Source organism: Protopterus annectens, chromosome 2.part0 (assembly GCF_019279795.1).
Source record: "Protopterus annectens isolate FY-2018-M chromosome 2.part0, PAN1.0, whole genome shotgun sequence".
NCBI lineage: Eukaryota > Metazoa > Chordata > Ceratodontiformes > Protopteridae > Protopterus > Protopterus annectens.
This window is the reverse complement of record NC_056728.1, coordinates 717,523,325-717,546,991: the sequence shown is the minus strand read 5'-3', so window position 1 is coordinate 717,546,991 and position 23,667 is coordinate 717,523,325. Positions and strand designations below refer to the sequence as shown.

The 23,667-nt window shown below is 39.6% G+C and overlaps 1 protein-coding gene across 1 annotated transcript in view; it reads left to right on the top strand.

Moving 5' to 3' along the window:
• The window catches only part of LPAR1 (lysophosphatidic acid receptor 1), a 238,869-nt gene that overhangs the window by 191,094 nt on the left and 24,108 nt on the right, over nt 1–23,667 (top strand). The gene's annotated exons all lie outside the window — the stretch shown is intronic.

Below are 23,667 nucleotides of genomic sequence, written 5' to 3'. Positions count from 1 at the left end.
TATTGTCAGTGCTAGTATAAAGTGTTAAAATTGCAGATGTTCGCTGCATGATATGGAACAGGCCAACCAAATAAACTTTTAGGACTAGTCAGCCATGTTATACCATATGACTATGGAAACTTTGGATAAGCAGGTATTTAGGAGGCTGCCTTTGTGGACCAGTGCAATTCCAAGTAATATATACTGATGTTTGAGCCTAAAGTGAATATCTTTTTCATGCACACTGTCATACCTCCTGACATGGCTAGCAAGCTACTATGGACTTATGCTAGGATGGCTTTTCTTTTGCTGAAGCTGATTGGTTAGTTTAGATGTAATATGAGCCTTTATTCAGTGAAATTTTGAGGCCCTTTTCTCATAGGTGCAGTTACAGGAAGTGTTCTTCTAACTGGTCATAACTGCTTCCATGGAATGTAATACATTGATAGACTTGTGATCTTGGGCCAATTTACAATTTGTTTTTGACAGTCAGTGAAATTACTTTGTTGTGTATGTACTAGAAATGAACTGTTCTCTATAGTGTGTTGGGTTGACCAAGTAATCGTGTGTCTTTCTTTTTTTTTTTTTTTTTTTTTTTAACAACCGGTGAAGTTGATCGTTTTTGAAGTGGTAACTCTCCTCCTAGTTACCTCTGACTTGCATTTCAAAATGTGCATCTGTGCATGTAGCTTTTAAAACTGAAGTGTTTTTTGCTGCTGTTTCAGCATTGAATATATACAATAACAAGGTGGTTGAATCAGGAATGGATGCTACACATATGATGGAGCCTGCCATCCAAAAGGGTTGAATGTGAACCACTGCATCTTTTGGCTTCATGTGGCCTTAGACACTGAAATAATTCAGCAATGTTCTTCCTTAGTCCTATTTGACGTAACAAGTAAGGAGCTTTATACCTTTTGCTATAAATAGCAGCCCACTCCTTATTTCTTTTCCTTGTATAATGCTATAGGGGGTATAATAATTCTAATTAATGGAATGTGACCATATGGCTTTAGCTGAGAATCCATAATCACAAGTATGTCTGGATTTCATGTTGCAGGCCATAATTTAGGTAGAATAAATTTATGTGGAATATTTAATGCACCGATTCTGCCTTATTTAAGACCTTCGATTAGAGGAAGCCATCATAAGGGAGGTGACATGAGATGAATGAAGCATTTGTGAATAGGTGGGTATGAGGTTCTGAACTAACAGGGGAATACAAAATTAGGAGGAGGACCTAGACAGTGTTGCAAGCATGGCGTATCTAGGTGATTAAGGAGGGGTGGGTAGGTTTGAGCCGTTTTCTCTTCCCATCCAGTGGTCGTTTTTGCAGAGAGTGTTTGAAAAATTACCTTAAAGTAGTTGTAAATTTCATGAGTTGTGCCTGTCCAGTTTCAGATACTGTCACAAAGGAATTAACATATATGGTCAGCCCTAGGAGGGGGGTACTTCGAACATGGAATTGAGGGTGGGGTAGAGATAATGCTGAGAAGCACTTAAGGAAAAAGAAGAGAGTGAACTCAAAGAAAAACAGATAAGATAATAAAACCAGACAAATGCACTATTTGAGCTGCATAGTGCTCTGTACAAAGCCGATGAACTACAAGGAGACATATAAAAACACTTTGAGTTTAGCCAGTCAACAGCATAACTGCACCTGGAATAAAATGATGATAAACAGCGATGCGGATACCATCCAGAGTTCAGCTACCAAGCACACATTGAGGTTAGGCAGGGGAGTTTCTGCTTTAGGACAAAGGATGAACTATTAATTTATAAAATTCAAGTGTTCCATGATCAGTACAGATCAGTACTGGGAAAACTTGGCACAGTGATTCTTTATATCATTTGTGGGAGCCCGTCTGTAGAGTTGTAGTTGGCCTAATTAAGCTTAAGGTCACATACTTAGTGTGCCTTGAGTTTTTCTTGGTATTCTTGTTAATTATGTTAAGAAGTATCATTGAAAGCTAAATATTTATACTGTTTCAGTGTTTATGATGTAGGGCAAGGCATTTCCTCTGCATGGGATTGTAAAATAGCACAACCTTACGTTCGTTAATAAGAACTCGTTATCTTGCCAGCTGCTGCTTTACAGCAGTTATTAGAACAGACAATTTGTAAGACATCTGTAGATGAAGCCTGTGCATTTTTGCCTTGTTGCTTAGTTTGAGTATATAGCTTTATTGGTATGATGCAAGGATGAAATTAATACATTTTAAAGAAGGAAACTTTCTGCATCTGATCTGAGAGTTATATAACCGCATGTGAAGTCAACAGAGGTTTGGCAGATCATTTTTTCAACTTGTTGAAATGAATAAGTTCTTATTAAAGGTTCCTCCTCTCTACAGTCCCGTGTGTTTGTCCATACAAAACTGTAATATATGTATTTTGTACTCCTTATATGTGTTTCTCATACACAACCTCTGGGAAGAGATGGTGTTTATTTCTGATACAGAGACTCAGCACATACACAGTGTAATGAAAAACAACGTATGTTTTTGTAGACTGCTGTGCTTGAATGCTCACCGAGTCTACATTTGGACGCCTTTCTGTAATTGATTATGAGTCACCATCTCCTGCTTACTTACAAGTCATCATTGCAGTGATTCTAAAATTAAACAATCTCAGATGAGAAAGTATTAAAAATTAATGTTAGAAATCAGACCATGCTTTCAGAGTCTGAACAAATCTATGCAAATATGAGCTGTTGTAATATTAGGCAGAAAATATATTTTTAAGATGTCTAGGAATGGATGACCTTTCTTCATTACAAATATCTGATATATTATAGCTCAAGAATCTCAGAAAAAAATATCAATCAGTCAGTAGCATTCTGTGCTATACTTCAAATACAACATAAGTGCTTTTCTCATGAAACTCATTATAGAAAAGTAGAACTTTTATACCAGACATTTTCCAATGCTGTTGGTGTATTTTGGTTTAAACGTCATACCACAAGTTGTTGTGCTAAGTAATCGATTTTAATTTTCTTTCCTTCAGTACTTCTTGGACAAGTTCAACACATTAACACATCACTCAGGTTTCCTGCTTTAAACTTGGTTCTCACTTTGGGCTCCTTTTTGTATAGTCTTGGTCTTCCCTAGATCTACAGAGGTTTTCAATGGATTTCCTTTTCTTACCACTTCCCCAAGTACTATGCCATCGGTAGGTTTGCCTCTAGGTGTATTTTTTCCCACATAATGTACGTGTGTCCTGCAGTGAACTGTTATCCTGTCCAGCATTAGTTTTTCACTGTTGTGGCCACTGAGTGCCAGGTTATATTTTGGCTTCTTCATGAGCCAGAACTCAATAAAGTGGTATCACAGAATGAATGAAAGTACTGCAGATCTTCTGAATCAGAATTGCTTACTTTCAAAAGTGTTATAAGAGGCATGGACTGAGTTACATTTTAGGAGCTTCTTTTTTCTTATCACAAGGTCTTCCACTCAAATGCATGTTGTTTGTGTCCAGCTGACCTCTGTTGTGATGTCAGCTCCAGTTTAATGCTATCTGCATAATGCCACTTTTCTCATACTGTGCCTGCAAGGGCAGAGGATATCATCTCTGAGAAATTTGGCTCCATTCGACAATATAGCAGTCCTGTTCAGTCATAAGTGACACAGTTTACAGAAGGTTTAGGGTCCCTTAGATGTAGGGGACTGTAATCAAAGCTTCTCTCTTTTACCAGGTTGAAATCCCCTGTGTGTGTGTGTGTGTGTGTGTGTGTGTGTGTGTGTGTGTGTGTGTGTGTGTGTGTGTGTGTGTGTGTGTGTGATATATACACACAAACATGTATGTATGTGTATGCATGTGTATTATATATGTATATATATATATATATAAAATATACATACATATATGTGTCTCACACACACACACACACACATACACAAAACAAATTTGCACATATGTGCAATCGTGCAATAAAATGGCTATGTAGATTGCCCACTAATTAAATGAACCACATGAAAACACACATCCAAAGCACTAATGCTGAATATTCTCAGTAGAGACAAATGTATAATGTGAATTGTAGGTGATGAGTGCTGATTGCTGGTAGTTGTTTTGTTGGTATATATTGCTATTATTTTTCTGTTAGTAGACAATAGCATACTACTGCTTTCATTCACTGAGACTGATAATCCAAGTGTAGTTCATAATGCAGTAATATTTATCAAAATAGTGAATCCTGAGTGTTTTTTCAGAGAATCCATTTGTAAAACTGTATTTGAAACAAATGACCATCATCATCATCATATTGAACACTGCTTCAGTAGCCTAAGCTGTACAGTTGTGTCACTCCAATAGTATAACAGATGGACAGCTCCAAAAGCTTCAGAATACCTTCCATACACCCAAACCATTGGGCGTCTCATACTGAACAGCCTAAAAAGACAGGTTTGGGCGTCAAGCTCTTCAAAGCATTCCTGCCGCTGAGGAGTGTGCTCCCCTGCAGGTTTTCAGGGATCAATATGTGGCTTATCGTGTTCCATTGCTGGGTAGGTAAATTCCTTTAGGGATAACACTTTCCAGGTTTAATATTTATTGTTTTATTTTACTTTTCTGGTTAGAAAAGTATTTTTAATCTCAGGGTTTGCGTTTTAATGGAATTCACCAAGACTTAAATACACTTTTAAACGGAAGCTCACTTTTTTCCTGTCAGTTTTAAAAGTTGTTAAAAGCATTTTAAAACCATTTTTTCTTTGGTAAAATTATGTTTTACTTTTTGAGACTGGCAAAATGTATTAAACTTTTTTTAGTGAGCTCTTACTGGGGAAACGTGACTTTTTGGGACTTAAACTTTTACTGGCTTGTGCTGCTTGTGGGAAAGATTCACCATTTCTGACTCGACCATGAAACCAGTACTACACTCTTTATAATTTATTAATTAATTTAACATTTGTTTACAGGGAAAGTCCAACGTGGAACAAAGCCAATTTTCAGAGGAGGCCTGGGGAGAAAAGCTCCAGACAAATGTCTTTGTAATGTGGGAGGAAACCAGAATACCCGGAGAAACCCACATGAACATAGGGAAGACATGCAGACTCCACACAGAAGGCACTGTAGCCGAGAATCAAACCAGAGAACATCTTGCTGTGAGGCGACAACGCTACCTCTGCACCACTCTGTCGTCCGACATTTATTGCATCAGGCAGCCAAAAGGGATTTTAGTTAAGTCTTTTATATGTATTCTATGCTTTTCTTAATGCATGATTTTGGAATTTCGGTTGCAAATAGATAGGTAGTGTTTTCCTTAACTAATATTTAGTTTGATCTAATCAGTAGCATTGTGTGGGAATGGGTACTTGTTCTAAAATTAACTTTTGTGGCCCTGTTTATACTGTTTGCCTTGAATAGGCTGGTTTAAAATTAAACAGTACGTACATTTTCCACACCTACCTTTTAAGTATATAAAAGTTGATATGCTTAACATTGTAAAAATATTTCTGATTTTTTGTTACTGGGGATCATTTGTCTGTGATGAATAAAGGCTTGTTGCTTTGGAACAATACCTGGGTTTCATGATTTTTGGAAATTATTGGGACTGAGCCCATCAACGAAGTTTTAAGACCGCTATTATTTTTGTTTTTTTCCACAACACTCATGATGGTGAGGTTGGAACTAGACAGATTCCTGTGCTTGTTCACTTTTTATATTTGTGTTATGCTAACTTACTTTTAATTTCTACATAAGCTCCCTACATTTTTTCTAACTATTAAATCATTGTCATATAATTGTATCTATTCCTAAGCAATGTTTTCATATTATGTCTAATTTGGTATAATTATTTAAACTGTATTTTTTTAGTCATTTTTAAAGACTATAAAATTATTGTTCTTAAACTGTTTTTTAAATACTTTGGAGCTTTTCTCCTGGGCCTCTACTTAAAATGGACTCCTATCCAGTCAGACTTTCCCAGTAGTCTAGTTTCAATCAATCAATAAATACCCAGCATCAAAAAACACTTCCTTTTTCTAGTAGATTTAAATGCAAACTTTGTAGCACAAAATAAGTATGACCTGAACAGTTTTCTGTTGAACCCAAACCTCTGTCAAATAATCAATGAGTAATAACCATCCTTAACAATGATGAAGCTGCCATCTTTCTAGCTCTGGTCCTAGCCAGCATACAAAAAGTATTACCCATGCAAATGCTGACTATATAAGTCACCCATCTCCCCTGGATGACCACTGAACTAAGAGATTCTGAAAATAAACAGTGTCACCCTCAGATCATAACTGCATCTGTTTAGATAACTGATTATTATGCAAGATTTTTTTTTGCTTAATCTGCAACTTTTTCAAACTTAAACAGTTTTAGAAGGAACTATCAAGTTACATTAAAACAAATAATCCACACACTGTTTTTCTTCAAATGAGCTTGCAACAGAATTCTCTTGTATCCCACTGGGATACAGGGCTACAAACTCCCCCAGTCCTCCTCAGCTCAAGCCATATGTAACACTCTTAAGAGAACCACCCAGAAAGATATTGAAACTCTAGGTCAGGCTCCTCCAAACTGTGGTACTGCTGTGTCTGCCTAAGTGTTTTTGTTTCTTATGACCCTTCCAGCTCCACTTTAAAAGGAAATGCTTTATTTTCTGATACCTTTGGCGCAGGGATTCAGGCTTATGGCTGCTGCACAGTTTTCCCCAGTTCTAGGTTCCACTAGAGCTCCTGTATTGACTGTGCTGCCAGGCAGTGTGAGACTGTAGACCTGGCTGCATGTAATTACATGTGTGCATGGGTCTGTGTTATAACTCTTACTGCAACTTAAGGACATCTGCAAGGATCCATCAGATACTTCCACTTGCTTAGTTATTTGGCCATTTTCCCAGTCCTTGAGGAACTTGCAAAGTGGTACTTAGCCTAAGACAATATACAGTAAAAAGTCATTAATAGTCTAAAATAAGAACAATCATTTGCTGTTCACCCTTGCATGCTAAGCAGGGTTGTTCACTTTGGTGTAATCATTGTAAATTCAGCAGTAGCCATGGGAAGTAGTTCAGCTTTAAATAAACTAGTAACGCAAAATATGGGAAATGTGACTAGTTTAAAAATTCTACAGCTGCCACATTTCTCCACCCTCATAAACAAAAATGCATGTGTCAGTCAGCTGCATATTAAGTGGAAAATAGCCACCTACTCACACTCATGGTAATCTGAAGAACAGTAACATTCGAAAGCTAAAAAAATAAATGCTAAAAGCCATTCAATGGATATTATGGGTGTGTAAGCATCCTATCATATTCATTGTCATGTATGGCACACTTGACATGACCTAAAAAAATGGCAGCAGATGCACTAAATGTGGAAACACTGGCAAGTACATGAGAGACATATTTGCAGTACATCACCAAATCATCCCCCCTGGACCTGATAAGATATAGGAAGAAAATAAAACTCCTGCATGTAATGACATTGTTTAAAAAGATTTTAAAAAGTTTATTTTTTTTAGGTGTCATTGCATAATAGCGATAACATATTCTGATGTGAATAATACCCACAGCTAGCTTTGATCACTTGGGCATCTCTCTTATAGTCATATGATGCCAGCTCTGGATAAATTCTTTGTAACCCATACCTGAATGTCAGTTACTGCTAAAGTAATCCCCCCTTACTGAGGTGAACTACATGAGTAAGATGTGTTTGTCACCCACTACTGCATTTGATGGTGTATATGTATTCTCAGAAGTCTGTCTTCCCGCCATTATCATGGGAAATTGGTTTCTGTCGAGATCTGAATTAGAGTAACTGTAGATATGCAACCTACCATTAAAGAAACGACCTACTTGTTCTTCCCTCTCTAGGTTAAAGTCCTTATTCATTCTCACTGGACATTTGAGTTTAATGTAACCCTTACGGTTACTTAGCATACCATTTCCCCCCTCAGATCACTGATTTTTGTTGACCAACCACTTCTACATTAACCATTAAAATTTAGTAAGAAGTCTTGGACAGCCCTCACTAGGTTTCCTTACACCTGTGTATCGCAACCATATACAGTGTCCTAGTAGGCATGTGCAGATTTGCCTTCATGCTCATTTCACTGTGGCTCAGTGTTGGTCTGTTAACCAAACCCTAAATTCCACAAAGACCCTGCTCAGCACTTATTTCCTTTTAATTACATTAAACAGTTGTTCCCCGATTGTGGCGTCAGCACTGCTTACCCATCTGCTACAAAATGTATTTATTTCTGCTGCCAAGTCTCACTCTTCTTCTTCTTCTTTTGGCTTTTCGCGGTTAGGGGTCGCCACAGTGGATCACCTGTCCTCTCATGATTGGCAGTGGAGTTTTACGGTGTTGAGTTGCCAGCCCCAGCGCCCAACCTTCCACAGAAGGCACACACGCACGCACACCTAGGGCCAATTTAGAGTATTCAATCCACCTACAGCATGTCTTTGGGATGTGGCAGGAAACCAGAACACCCAGAGAAAACCCACGGGACCACAGGGAGGACTTGCAGACTCCGCACAGAAGGCACCCCAGCCGAGGATCAAACCGGAGAGCCTCTTGCTGTGAGGCGATGACGCTAACTGCTGCACCACCATGGCTGCCCCTGCTACCAAGTCTCACTAATGTTTGCTTTTTCCAAGTTTACTTGAATGGTGCCACATAGACTGTAATGGCTTCTTAAAGATCTCATACTCAGTGCACTCTTGAATCTAACTTAAATACTGCCATTACCAAGTAACATTTCATTTAAGCTATATTTTGCTTTCACCATCAGTAACATCCTAACCTAGTGTTCATCTACATATTGAATGTACATCCTTTTAAAGCTGTGACAAAAATGTGAGAATTACCTTGTTTTTATAATGAGGAAATTACCTAGGAGGTAACTTAGGCCTGACCCTGGTACTCTTAAGTCTCTGTAAAAAGGTGAGCTTTCTGTGTCATATAGGTGCTTTTTCCTATCATTTTGTTTGATAATAACCAGGTCATACTGTCATTCTGTATGGCTTCACCCTTTGACAGATTCATAGGTCATTGCTAGGCATGTAGTCAAGGAGACCATTGATGAGCCTAGCCTAATTTCCAAATTTCCCCAGAGCATTTTCTGGTTAAGTGACTTGGCCAAAGTCGCATAGTACAAAAATAAAGGCTAAGAGAATCAAACCCTGGACTAAAGGAAATGGTTCATTAACAGCTCATAGCTCTAATCTCATATACTGCCGGACCAGTCCCTCTTGCCATCTCAAGCCTTGTTGTGCTGTAACTCCAGACTCCCTTCTTATTCTGAAGTCAGCTGACTCAAAACCAGACTGGGTATTGTTGCCTGGTTACAGTCTGAAAGGTTACCTTGCAGTCTGGCAGGGTACTTTCCAGCATGCAGATCCTTAACAAGATCACAAGCTGACAAATCAGTTTTAACAGTTTTATTGTTTGCAGTCTGTATTTAAACACTGAATTGTCTTGTTTCAAGTTCCACTGTGAAGCAGCATCTGTCACATGTATTAATTTCCTTTTTCTTTTTATCTGTGTAAATTGTCTTGTGCATTTTTTTTTTATCTGTGCAGCAGTATTTTTTAATATTGTGGGCAGTTCACTGTGCCTGTGCCTGGCCAAACTATTTGTGAATAGAAAGTAATGCAACAAATATGAAGCGTACATTTATGTACTTTTTTGTAGTTTTGCGAGGTGTACATGCTTTGTTGGTAATTGTACTAACATGATACAAAGGGTCTTTACTGAACTTTATGTGGCTACCCCCCAAAGTTTGTATTCCTGACACAGCATGACTGCATCCCACCCATGGTGTATAAATCAGAGAATCACTGCTTTGATCTCTAGACCCAGGTCTGTACACTGAACATGATCTGCTTTGAGTCCTGCCCTGGGCTGCACTTTGCTTTAGTTACAGCTAAATTAGTGCCAGTTCACTTTGATATATAGAATTTCAGATCCTGGAGGTTAAAGTTAAAATGGCTGCTCTGCTACTGCCTCTTCCCCATAACACGTGGACACGTGTAACCCCTGACAGATATACTCATGCACAGGCACACACACTTGCCATACATCTCAACCTCTTAGAGCAAGAAATCAGGACAAAGCTATAAATAACGGGGGGACAAAGGCCCAAAAATACTGACAATTTTTAAATATTGTTCTTACAAACTTAGAAAGTTGATAGAATAACAGGTTTTCCACTAGCATGAATTTTCTGATGTGTATGAAGTCTGAAACTCAAATGCCTGTAATTATTTTCTGGTTTCCATCCTCAAGGATTTGCCAATCATTTGCTAGAAAAACAAAAATTTATGAGGACCAGACAAAAAACCTGAGGCAATAATCTGGATATTCTGCGAAAATCTGTACAGTTAAGAGGTATACTTGCTGTCCAGGTATCTAGCTAGATTGACTGTGATGACACCAAAGAACCACTAAGATTTTAGATTAAACTCACTTGGCAACACCCATATTGGTTTAACAATCTAAATAATGCATCAGTGTCTCAAGTGACTGTTCTTGGGTTGGTAAATTTCAGGAACTACTTTGATTTTAACCTTTGTCATGTTTGAGGGAAGGTAGGTTTGAACAGTCCCTTATTATAGGGACATGTAGGGCTATGCATAGTATACCATCTTTGAAAAAAGTGTGAATTATCTTGTATGCCTTTAGGTCAACAAAAGGACAGCTACAAGACTTTAAAGATGCAGCCTAAGAAAATGCCAAATGAACACAACTTACATTTTAGGGAAAAGTGCAAGAAAAAAATAAATGGGCGGCACTGTGGTGCAGCGGATAGCAAGAGGTTGTCTGGTTTAATTCTCGGCTGATTTGCCTCCTGTGTTCACGTGTGTTTCTTCCGTGTGCTCCAGTTTCTTCCGACATTCCAAAGACATGGGTGGGACACTCTAAATTAGCCGTAGGTATGAGTGTGCATGTGAGTGTGTAGTGTGGAAGAACTTCAGTGGCAGGGCCATCCACTCAGTGGTACAAACCTTGGCTGTAGCTGATTGTCACAGTTGAAGTGTCACCCCAACTACTTGTGCAAAAATGGGGAAAAAGAGGTTGTAGTTGGATGGATGGGTACAAAGAAAAAAAAATAAATGATTCAGTGTCATAACTTTTAGGCAAAAAAATAATTTTTAGCTGCGACTGCAATAGCCTACACTGATATTTTAAGAGTGGGGCAATAGAGTTTATTGCAATAAAACATAACAAAAATGCAGCAAGTCTGTTTACTATCCAGATGCTGCTTTGCTGTGATAGTCCATTCTGTTATGAAGGCCAACTCAAAGGGAAGCTTGAATAAATGCTGTGTCCAGTCTTTGAAGTTGCTGATTTCTTTGAGGAAGGTACAGGAGCTCAGAGATGTGCCAGAAAGGATGAGTTTGAAATTAGCAGTGTATGCTATAATACCCCATGAGACAAACAGTTGTGGACTGGAATTTTGCTGTTTGCTTATAGCTTTGCCCACCCAGAGAGCTAACTCATGACAGTTTTAAAACTGGGAGCCTGCATACTTAACAACTCCTTTAAGGGCAAGAATTTGTCTTTATTGCACTAGGCGGTTATTTGAGGAGCTAAGCCATCTGGTCTTGGGAGAAAGAAGAATGTTACTCCTTATCTTTGAAGTTTAGTTACAAAAGAACAGAAGGGCGAATTCACTTACTTCATGTAGTTTAGATAACCCAGATTCACCAATGTTATATTTTGAACTGGAAAAGGAGAAAGCTTGGCTTAAAAAAAGAGTGTGGCATGATAATGCAAATGTGCCCCCCCCCCCCCCCAAGTAACTGATTTTTAGGGGGTTGTGTTTGTACTTGTGTATGTGCATGTAGCTGTGATTTAAGGTAGATGTCTGTAAATATCAGTCTCAGGTTCAGTGAAATTGGCCTTTGGTAGGCCGGGTCTATATTAGAACACCGAAGTTTTAAAACTTCGAGTGTTCTAATATCGAACCCTAGTCATCGAAAATTTAAAACATCGAACATACAGAACAGCGAATTTTTTCCTAGGGAAAAAAATTGCTGTTCCAAAACATATAGACACAACACAAGCACACCAAACAAACAGCAATCCTCACACATACACCTAAACTCTTACACCTAGCCCTACACTAAACTATACATACACTACTAACTATCCACTTACCTTCTCCCAAATCCTAATCCTAAGGTCCATCACTATCGCACAGTCACCTCACCCATGCCCTAACCCTAACTCACCTACCCCGCCCTAACCCTCACGTCCACACAATCGCACACTTACCTGAACCCAACCTGCAACTTTCCACCACAGCGCTGAAAATACCGAAGCAACAGAAACAGACAACCGGATTCTTTCCCTAGCGTTTGCTGAAAACGGGTCGATATTAAAACACTCAAAGTTTCCTTTGTTTTGTTACCGTTTTCTGCCATCCCCTTTTTTACATCTGCTGTATCCCATGCATTTTTAAATTCATTATGATACAGCTGTTTATTCCAGCTGATATTTTCTTCCAAGATTGGTGGTTGTCTGTGTGATGCACAAAAACTTGCATCCATTCTGCAGCATCCACTCCAAACTGGTTGTTATACCTGCCATCTCCATCTGTATATTTCTGTTTCCTTCTGTTCCTCCTGCTTTGCATCTTGGAATAAGTTGCAACACCAGTGTGAACCCATCTGCTAAAATATTGTGCTTTTTCCAGCTCCGGGGTAGTATCATGAATAAGAAATAATAAAGAAAAAAAAAACAAGGCTTGGCATACCCCCTGTGATCCTCTACAACTTAAATACTTTTTTCTGTAAGTAAAGCTCTGACCACAACTCATCTCTTGCAAGACCACTACATCCTATTTTGTTGTTCTATTTACATTTACACTGCAACCCTTTATAAAGTACAAACATTCGTCTGTCCACTTCATGTGTGACAAGGTCATAAAACTGAAGTAAAGTTAACTAACTGAATACAAGTTCATGGTAATTCTTAGCTGTTTAATTGTATTGAACTGATTTGATACCTTGGGTCAGATTTTATTTCTTTGACAGGCTGAATGCTCATGCAGTGCAAGTCATATTGTCATAACGCAAGTGGATTTGTTTACTTGGTGCTGTTTGAAAAGCAAAAACTAAGCTTGCCATGACACGTTCAAATAAGTGAATTAGTAATCAGTGGGAAAGGCTTCCTGTTAATGGTCAACTTCCGTTATGTTGGCTTAATGCAGTAAGGTATGATGTACTTTAAACTTTTATTATAGTAAACATGACTTGTGATCATCTTTATTTTATCTAATCCCTGTGCCTTTTTTTAATGTGCTAGAAGATTCTGAACTATCTCCTACAAGAGGATGATCTCCTCCTAAGATCTGATGTGCATTATTGCTCCTAACAATTTGTAGTATAGTCTTGCACCCTGCACTTGTTTAAAAAAGAGATACAGCTCTGTGGCCAGTAGTATACCAAAATGTCCCATGCAGCAAACCCGTGGTCCCAGCTGCTCTGCAGCATCTCTTAAGCCAGTTTCCCTTTCCTGTTCCACACTATACATACATGGGGGTATCCGTGAACATTTGATTGTTTTCCTTCTTCCCAAATGATATGCTGAGTTGTTTGGTTGTCTTGACTTCCATAGTCCATGCCAACCCATCAGGATGTAAAGTTTATTTAAATGAGCTGGATGCAAAGTTTATTTAAATGAGCTGGATGCAAAGTTTATTTAAATGAGCTGGATGCAAAGTTTATTTAAATGAGCTGCATAAAGCAATCACTCAAGTGCATGAAATTAAGGCATAGTGCAGTCCATAAATATAGCCTAGAGATAAACATGGCGTTCCTTTCACATGAATGTACAAAATGAGATGCTGTTCGAGACTGAGACATGAAAAGTGATTGCCTTAGATGTGACCTAAAATTGTCAGTATTCCTACAACATTGGTGAGGGCCCTCCTAGAGCTGAGCAATTTATATTCACTGCTGTCATTGAGACACAGGAGGTGGCAGCCCTAGACAATGACCCTTTTAGAGCTGTGATCAGAGCACCAGGGCAAAAGCAGCAATGAACATGAGTGCATTACTTAAAAATGCAGTAAGGATTGAGACAGAGGGGGTGGCTCTAGATAATAGTATTGTTAATTTCAGCTTTGAGGGGAAAGGCATTTGAGCACTTACTTGATACCTTTGAGAAAAACAGTTAAGGATTTGCTGTTAAGAGGTGTGTGTTTATGTGTGTGTGTGTGTGTGTGTGTGTGTGTGTGTGTGTGTGTGTGTGTGTGTGTGTGTGTGTGTGTGTGTGTGTGTGTGTGCACACGTACGTGTGTGTAGGGGGGAGGGGAGTATAATAAACATAAGCAGGTATTTGTTAGCAATGCTGGTAGCTACAAAGGGGCTACCATGGGCATAAGCACTTAGTGTTCATCTTGGGACCAGCAACTTTGGGAGAGGAGGCTCAAAGCTGTAGCTAGTGCGAGGCAAAGAGGTCAGTGCCCCTGGCGCAGACTGTTAAGAGTATGCAGTCATCACTGTAGAAAAGGTATAGATCACTCCTTGCAAGTTAATTGTGTGATCTCTGGACTTGACTGCCAAATCCCTCCTTGTAGCTGCAAGTAACAAATGTTAGTTATTTAAGCAACCAACGCTGAGATCTTGCTTGCAGTGTATGTAAACATACATACCATTTGATGCAGTCTCTGTAAGGTGTTTCAGACTGCGCAAAGAGCTGTTGGTTGGAAACATAATAGCTTTTTGTTTGCTGGAGTACCCTTTATTTAACCTCTGGACAAGGGTCAAGGGTATTTCAGTGCGACAATGTTAGATGCAACCTTTTTGCTGGGTGGACATGGTGATGTCAATGGATATAAACTTGACATAATAAGGCCTTGCCAAGCATAATGTTATTGGTGACCAAAAAACATTTACAAGGAAATGTAAATCATAAATGTAAATCAAGCATGATGGATGTTTTAAATATTGTAAAAGGAGATACAAGCATTTAATATGGGAACTTTAGGAAACAGAATAAGCTAATTTCATGAAAATAACATGGAATTTGAGAGAACAATGCATGCAGGTCAGGTGAGGAGGAGAAAAGAGGTTTAAGTGAAGGCAGGAATTGAGCAGTTCAATGTGGGAGTGTATGAAAAGTTGTTAAAAAGAGCACATGCATATAAAGCCGGATGGAAAACAGAAGTGGTTTACTTAATCTGTAGGGAGGGAAGGGAAGTACCTTAGACATTTGAGCAGTTATTTAATTTAAAAAACTGGCAAGAGTGGGAGTGGAGCCCCTCTAGGCATGATTATTTACTTTACGTTTTAATTTTCAGGAGTGTTACAAGAGTGGTCCTACCCTAGATATGAGTAAAAGGGGGAAGGAGAACAGGTACTTGTACTTCATTGTAGAGCTGTAATTGCTGTGCATTCCAACAAGGAGAACAATCCAAGACTGCACAAGACATCTTTTTACTGTACCAGCAAAGATCTGTCATTATTTGTGGCTTCTGCACTTTATACTATGAGATCAGGTCCAGGGTTGGATATGTGTAAGGCAGAATATACTCTGTGTAACTTATTTATTTTATTTATTTATTCATTTATTATCTATGTTGCTTGTTGTCTTTTATCTTGCTATCCTTTGGTGTTTTCTTTGCACAGCACTATCGTATGATATGAGGTGGGTAAATGCTGGAATTAAGGAGTTATTTTTAAGTATTTATTTAAAGCATGATCGATTTGTGTGCTGTCTTGCACTTTTTGACTGTGATGGCTTCCTTCAGCCTTGATGTTAATGTTGCCCCAGCCACATTTGTTTTTAATTCTGGGAGAGATTCTTTACTGAGGACGAGTGAATAGGCAATTGTTCTTCCTTCTTTAAATTATTATTCCCCTCATTCTTGTGGTTCCGGTGGCCGTTCTGTCCATGCTGTCTGACTTAAAAGATTACGGCTTTTAAAATCTCTTCAGGTAGGTCTTTACCATTATAAAGCACAAGCCATGTTTCATATATACTTCTCTTTGGAAATTCCTAAATGTCTATCTTCTAGCTAACCTTATTTGCCCTGTGGTAACCCTTGCAGACATACTGTTGTACATGCACTACTGTAATTACACTCTGAATTCAGAAAAAGCTAACTTTACTCCAATACTTTCTGAAATAAGAAGGGTGGCTAACAAAATGTTAGCCAGTTCTCAGTGCTGTTAACCTGCAGTCTTGCTCTATAGTGCAACATCTGTGACAAGATAGCAGCTTTAAAAACTGTTAGACAACTTGCTGTCGCAAAAATGCACAGAAAGCAAAGTTGGCAGTGTGAAATGTTTTAACATTTTTAAAAGCCATTAATGTCTTAGAGGCATATTTTGCTATTACCCACTATGTACAGTATGTGACACCTCTGAATATTTTATGCTTTTCAAAGCTATAAAACACTTTAAACTTCTCAGTTTTCTTTTTCTGTATGTGATAGTACATGGATCAGATAAAGCTCCTTGCTCTACAAACAATTTGGTTGGATCCCTCTAATAATTCTTATCCTGTGTTCCTGACTTGGATATTGAGATTCAGTTCTCAGACTTTGCTTCACTCTGCTTATGAGTGAATATCTCCATACCCATGCCATGAACACAAAACAGTTATTATTAAAGACCTGATCACGGTCGTCTATGTGATAGAGGCTTGGGGAATTCCAGTGTATCCCCTTCAGGTGGTCAGACAGGGTAGTTGGCATTTGCAACCCTTTCATCACAGCCTGATCCTACACTAAGCAGAATTATTATGACAACCCAAGGACAAGGATTGTCTGTCACCTGGGCAATACATTCTGAGAGAGAAGGTAAGAACAGAAGTTAGTATGCTTTAGCTAACAGAACTTTACAATCATTGGTTGCCTAGTCTACAAATCCTGGACTCCGTAGTGCAGACTATAATTGTAACCTATTAGTATATAAACGTTGGTATTTTAAAATGGCAAAGCTCGCATTCTTACTAAAGTGCCTTTCTGAAAATTCAAACTAAACAGTGGTCAGCTGTTTATGAATTTTTTTATGATTTGGAGAAAACTAAGAACTATCAGACCACAGTATATAATTCATACTCGCCAGCAGTTTTACCTAACACTGTGGATATTTCTGTTATAGTTTTACTCTTAGTTGTTTAAGATTGTTGTAGAGAGGCAGGAGTGTTACTATAACATTTCATCTGCACTTGAATTTTCGGCAAATAGAGAATGAAATTCCAGGTGTGCACCCAGTTTTACCTTCTGAACTTTCATGCAGCTCAAAGACTTCTTCAGTGCAAGGCTGACACATTTCTTCTTAGCATGTTTGAAGCCAAGTGTGCCTTTAAACAGAAGTAACCATTTTTAGACATATAGTTCCTTGGTATATTGCATACTAAAAATAAAACTATAAACAAACTAGGACTTTGCCTGCAGAGTGCACTGTTCATGACTGGATTTAGTATTTAATCTGGAGGATGGCTGCCTGCAGAGTGCATTGTTCATGACTGGATTTAATATTTAATCTGGAGGATGGCTGTCTGCAGAGTGCACTGTTATGACTGGATTTAGTATTTAATCTGAAGGATGGCTGCCTGCAGAGTGCACTGTTATGACTGGATTTAGTATTTAATCTGGAGGATGGCTGCCTGCAGAGTGCACTGTTCATGACTGGATTTAGTATTTAATCTGGAGGATGGCTGCCTGCAGAGTGCACTGTTATGACTGGATTTAGTATTTAATCTGAAGGATGGCTGCCTGCAGAGTGCACTGTTATGACTGGATTTAGTATTTAATCCGGAGGATGGCTGCCTGCAGAGTGCACTGTTCATGACTGGATTTAGTATTTAATCTGGAGGATGACTGCTTGCAGAGTACACTGTTCATGACTGGATTTAGTATTTAATCTGGAGGATAGTTGCCTGCAGAGTGCACTGTTATGACTGGATTTTTTAATCTGGAGGATGGCTGCCTGCAGTGTGCATTGTTATGACTGGATTTAGCATTTAATCTTGAGGATGGCTGCCTGCAGAGTGCACTGTTCATGACTGGATTTAGTATTTAATCTAGATGATGGCTGCCTGCAGAGTGCACTGTTCATGACTGGATTTAGTATTTAATCCGGAGGATGGCTGCCTGCAGAGTGCACTGTTATGACTGGATTTAGTATTTAATCTGGAGGATGGCTGCCTGCAGAGTGCACTGTTATGACTGGATTTAGTATTTAATCTGGAGGATGGCTGCCTGCAGAGTACACTGTTCATGACTGGATTTAGTATTTAATCTGGAGGATGGCTGCCTGCAGAGTACACTGTTCATGACTGGATTTAGTATTTAATCCAGAGGATGGCTGTCTGCAGAGTGCACTGTTCATGACTGGATTTAGTATTTAATCTGGAGGATGGCTGCCTGCAGAGTGCACTGTTATGACTGGATTTAGTATTTAATCTGGAGGATGGCTGCCTGCAGAGTGCACTGTTATGACTGGATTTAGTATTTAATCTGGAGGATGGCTGCCTGCAGAGTGCACTGTCATGACTGGATTTAGTATTTAATCTGGAGGATGGCTGCCTGCAGAGTGCGCTGTTCATGAAGCATAGAAATTAAATATGTTTAGTGCATATGAATTTGTGAAACTTTGGTGCTAATAGTATTAGGTTTGTCAAGCAGTAGTCACAGCATTGAGGTTCTTTTACTTATCCTTTGAAGGGGATTACGCCCTGGAAGTCATGCATCTCTGAAGGTGACAGTGGATTCCAGGATATGTTAGATGGGTTTTAAGTATTCAGAACATGGTCAGAATGTTTTTTCCAAAATGACTGTGATATGATGCCTTCACTGTTTTCAAATTCTGTCTCATCAAAAAAAGTTTAAACATTCTGCTGTGGTGGGGAATCGTAGTGCTTAGTGCCAGTGTTGGAGTTGACAGTAAACTCAAAAAGCTCTACATACTTGTCAACTATTCACAACCTAGTATTCTATTTGGTTTCAAGGTTACTGGCATGTAGTAAAAGACACCCCTGCGCAAGAAACCTGGGAATGCTGCTGAGATGTCTATACTTTTAATTTGTGTCCCCTTTATTACCCTCGACTTTCTACAGTATGACTAGCGGGAAAATCTACTGCCTGTGGTCCATACACTAGAACAAGAGGGCATCTGTGCCCTCATATTACATGACTTGCTTCTACTGTTCTTGGACAAATTAGTCATTCTGATTTTAGGTGAGTTTAGGAATACCTAAGATAGTGTCTTTACCCCAGTTGCAGGCCGTCATGCTCTAACTTCAAAAAGATGAAATAACTCTTGAAGCATGCATTGTTCATCCTAACACTCCATGGACTGGAAAGAATCCCGGGTTTTTGATTTAGCAATATACTTTCATTCCCAGTAATTTTCAGAAGTGTGTCTCATGTGATTTTGAGTCACCCAGCTTCTATCCCCTAAAAATTAAAAAAAAAAAAAAAAATCTCATCAGGTAAGAATCAGCAAGCAATTTCCAAGTAGTATGTCTTAAGTAATAAATATAAATAAAAATTTATGAAATAAAAAATGTACTGCCTACTCTGTAACTGACCCCATTGGAAATTGTAGGAATTCTGCGGTATTAAAGAAAAACTCACATTCCAAGACTGCATGACAGTCAGTGATATTTAATCACTGACTGTCATGCAGATGCATTTTTCTTAGTGGGATTCTGTATCTTCACTTAGTCTTGCAGTTGGTGTGTGTTAAGGCTGTGAGCTGTAGTTCCTGTGGCACATGGTTTGATTCCCTGAGTTTTCTTCTGCCAACTGTGTGTCCTTGATCAAGTCACTTAACCAGACAGTGCTTGGGGGCAACTGGAAATTTGGACTTAGACTCCTCAATGGTCCCATGAACTGTATGAATAGTAACTGCCTTCTTCTTCTTCTTTTGGCTTTTTCCCGGTTAGGGGTCGCCACAGTGGATCACCTGTCCGCTCATGATTGGCAGTGGAGTTTTACAGTGTTGAGTTGCCAGCCCGGCGCCCAACCTTCCACGGAAGGCACACACATGCACACACTCACACCTAGGGCCAATTTAGAGTGTCCAATCCACCTACAGCATGTCTTTGGGATGTGGGAGGAAACCCAAGCGACCACAGGGAGGACATGCAGACTCCACACAGAAGGCACCCCAGCCGAGGATCGAACCGGAGAACCTCTTGCTGTGAGGCAACAATGCTAACCACAGCACCACTGTGGCCGCCCATGACGAAGAGTAAATGTATTTTGTTTAACACAAGAGGGCGCACATCTAATTTCCACCAGTTTGGGGGTATACAGAAGTCTACATCATTGAACACTGTACATGTGTGTAATTATACAGGTATATGTGTATGATTATATGTCAGTTAGTTGAACATCCTGTTAATTGAAAGCCTGTTTGATTCTAGCACTACTTTGTCAAATTCCAAATAATTGAAACATCATGCAGTCAAAAGAAGCTAAAGGAAAATGGCTGCTTAGGTATTATCGCAACTAGATTTTCACGGTTGAGATAATACACATGCTAGCAGGAAAACGAGTGGGGTAAACACTGCAAGTTGTTATTTGAAGTCCTTTCTGATGAAAAGTAACTCTGGATTACATTCAGGAAGAGAGAAACCATTGTTTTAGTCTTCTTCCTGTTTTGCGTGCATTACACACACGCTTCAATTGTCACAGATTTCTAAGGCGGTATAATTCATAATGAAATGGTGGAACGAGTTTATCTGTTCTGCAGTAGTGAGTGCAAGCTGTCAGGTACATTGCTATAGCAAGCCATGGGCACAGTTACATAAAAAATGAAACATTACAATGCTCTGTCATTTACTTGCTAAAGAAAAGTGAAGTGAGACGATATTTGGTAAGAGCAATTGCAGTCAGTAAGAGAGCAGCCGTGACAATTGAACTGGCTATGCACTTTACTGCTAGCTAGATGACATGTTGTCAGTAAAGTGCATACATAAACAGCGACACTACTTTTTCCTTTTTTTTATTCACAACCCTGCCTAAAACAGCCTTCACTGTGAAAGAAAATGCATTCTTTGGCATCTTCACAGCATTGACGGTTACATTTAAACACTGTGAAGCAACCAGTATTATCGCAAAAATCTGGTTGCAATAATACGTAAGTACTGGAAAATGAAGCAGAGATTTTTCCAAGATGGAGAGCACACTTCACCCCCTCATGGGGTGCCAATCCACACCCCTTTACTAAAACAGCCTTCACTGTGAAAGAAAATGCATTCTTTGGCATCTTCACAGCATTAACGGTTACATTTAAACACTGTGAAGCAACCAGTATTATCGCAAAAATCTGGTTGCAATAATACGTAAGTACTGGAAAATGAAGCAGAGATTTTTCCAAGATGGAGAGCACACTTCACCCCCTCATGGGGTGCCAATCCACGCCCCTTTACATAGGTTCATATGTAGGTACTAGGCTAGCAGCCCTAGGGCCTATACAAGCCCAGCCAAAAAAGGTACCCTGGCTTTTGCCACCCAAGAAAATGATTTTCCTGTGTTACTGTCGAGCAGAGCCACAGAAGTGATCCCCGGGGTGAATTTCCTATTTCCCATCCAATCATCAAGATTTTTCTTGAAGAGTACTAATGAGCTTTGTTTGATATAGATAGGTAGTTTATTCCAGAGTATGGGAAGTCTCTGGTACAGGAATCTATCACTCCGGCATGTTCTGTTTATTGTGATGACAAGGTTTAGGTCTCTAGAGCATGTAACTCAGAGGGATTGGGACTTCTTTAAGTGGAGCATGTCCAACAGCTCTCGGTTTAACATAGCTTTGTATGTTAGGCAGAGATCACCTCTGAGTAGGCGATATACGACGGAGTAAAGCTGGAGTTTTTTCAGACGGTCTGCATAAGGCATCTGTTTGAGGCCGGTGATCCTCTTTGTGAGGTATTTCTGCAGCCTTTCCAGTTGTAGATGTCTTGTGAGGTACATACCAAAAGGGGCATTGTACTCTATAATGGGTCTAATGAGTGATGAGTAGATGGGAACAATGACCTCTTTTTTTCTGGATGAGAAACCTTTTGTAATGAGGTGTGCCACGTAGAAGGATTTCCTGACTACTGTGGCAATGTGATTATCAAAGGAGAGACTACTGTCCACCTGTGTCCCAAGATCTCTTATCACACTTTAGGTGTTAAGTATACTACCGCCTATGTTGTAGTTCATGGGTACAGAGTTTTTACCAAAGGGGATGACAATGCACTTTTTGGCATTGAGCTTAAGGCCATGGCTTTGACATGAGGCATCTGTCTCAGTGAGGCCCTTTTGTAGGATGTCCACATCATTAGGAGTTTCGATTATGGCTCCTAGTTTGCAGTCATCTGTGAACTTCATTAGCCAAAGACCTTCTCTGTTAGCCTGTGCTTCAGAGAAGTAGATACCAAACAGGAGAGGACCCAGGACTGAACCCCGGGTACTCTACTTGTCACTGGTCTGAAGTCAGATTTGGAGTCTGCTACTTTCACAGTGTGGGTTCTGTCAGTGAGCCAGTTGGCAACCCATCTTGTGACATAGGGATTTATACCTAGTTTAGTGAGTTTATCTATAATTCCAGAGTGGGGGGATGGTGTCGAAAGCCTTGGCAAGATCTAGATAGCCTGTGTGAACCACCTTACCCTCGTCTATGGCTTTGGTGACTGCTTCGAAGAAGTCTATCAGGTTTAGGAGACTTGATCTGCCTTTTACAAACCTGAACTGGGTGGGGTCCAGAGTTTGGAGATTACCAATATCGTTGTTTATAAGTTCCATGATGATGCGTTCCATGGCCTTGCAGACCAGGCTCGTCAGGCTAATGGGGCAGTACTTCCTGGGGTCCATGGTGGCTCCCCCCTTGTGGAGTGGGATAACTGTCACTGTGCGCCATTCAATGGCACAAAGCCTGAGGTGAGGCTATGATTGAACATGGTACTTAGGTGGGGTGTCAGTTCGTTCTGTAGTTCATGTAGAACACAGCCTGGGATGTTGTCTGGTCCCATGGATGCTGTGTTCTTGGCTTTGAAGAGTGTGGTTTTTACCTGTGCAGCCATGATTACAGGAACTTTGCATTCTTCTGGTATAGAGATGGGCTCTTTAGGGGGTGAGAGGGGGGTAAAGTTAGCACTGAACCTATTTGCCAGGATGTTGGCAATATCAGTTGGGTCTGTATATTTAGTGCCATTGTGCTGTAACTCAGAGCAGATCTTAGTGTTGCCATTGAGATTCTTGACATAGCTATATAATGCTTTGTGGTTGTCTTTAGAATCAGTGGCGATTTTGTTTTTGTAACTAGCTTTGGAGGATTTTATCAAGGATCGCAGCTTCTTACTGAGGCTGACCAGGGAGCTCCTCCACTCATTGGATTTTACTCTCTTTTGCAACAGTTTCTTCCTTCTGTTGTACAGTTTGTTTATGGCAGGGGACCACCAGATTGGCTTCCTTTTTTTGGAGGATAGCATCTTGGTTCTGTTTAGGATAGCACGATCCATGCAATTGTGTAAGTGCTTATAAAGAGCATCTTTGTAGGATTCGGTAGTTGTAACTGAACTATCCATCTGCATGGGTGTCATGAAGTTCATCACTTCTGTCTTAAGAAGCATGAAGTTGGCTTTGGAGAAATATTTTACCGTGGTTTCCTTAATTGGGGGGTGGGGGCAGGATGTGGATATCTAGGATAATTAGCTTATGGTCGGATCGGACCAATGAGGCGTTGACTTCAGGTGTGGAACACTGGTCACTCATGTTGGTAATGACTAGATCTAG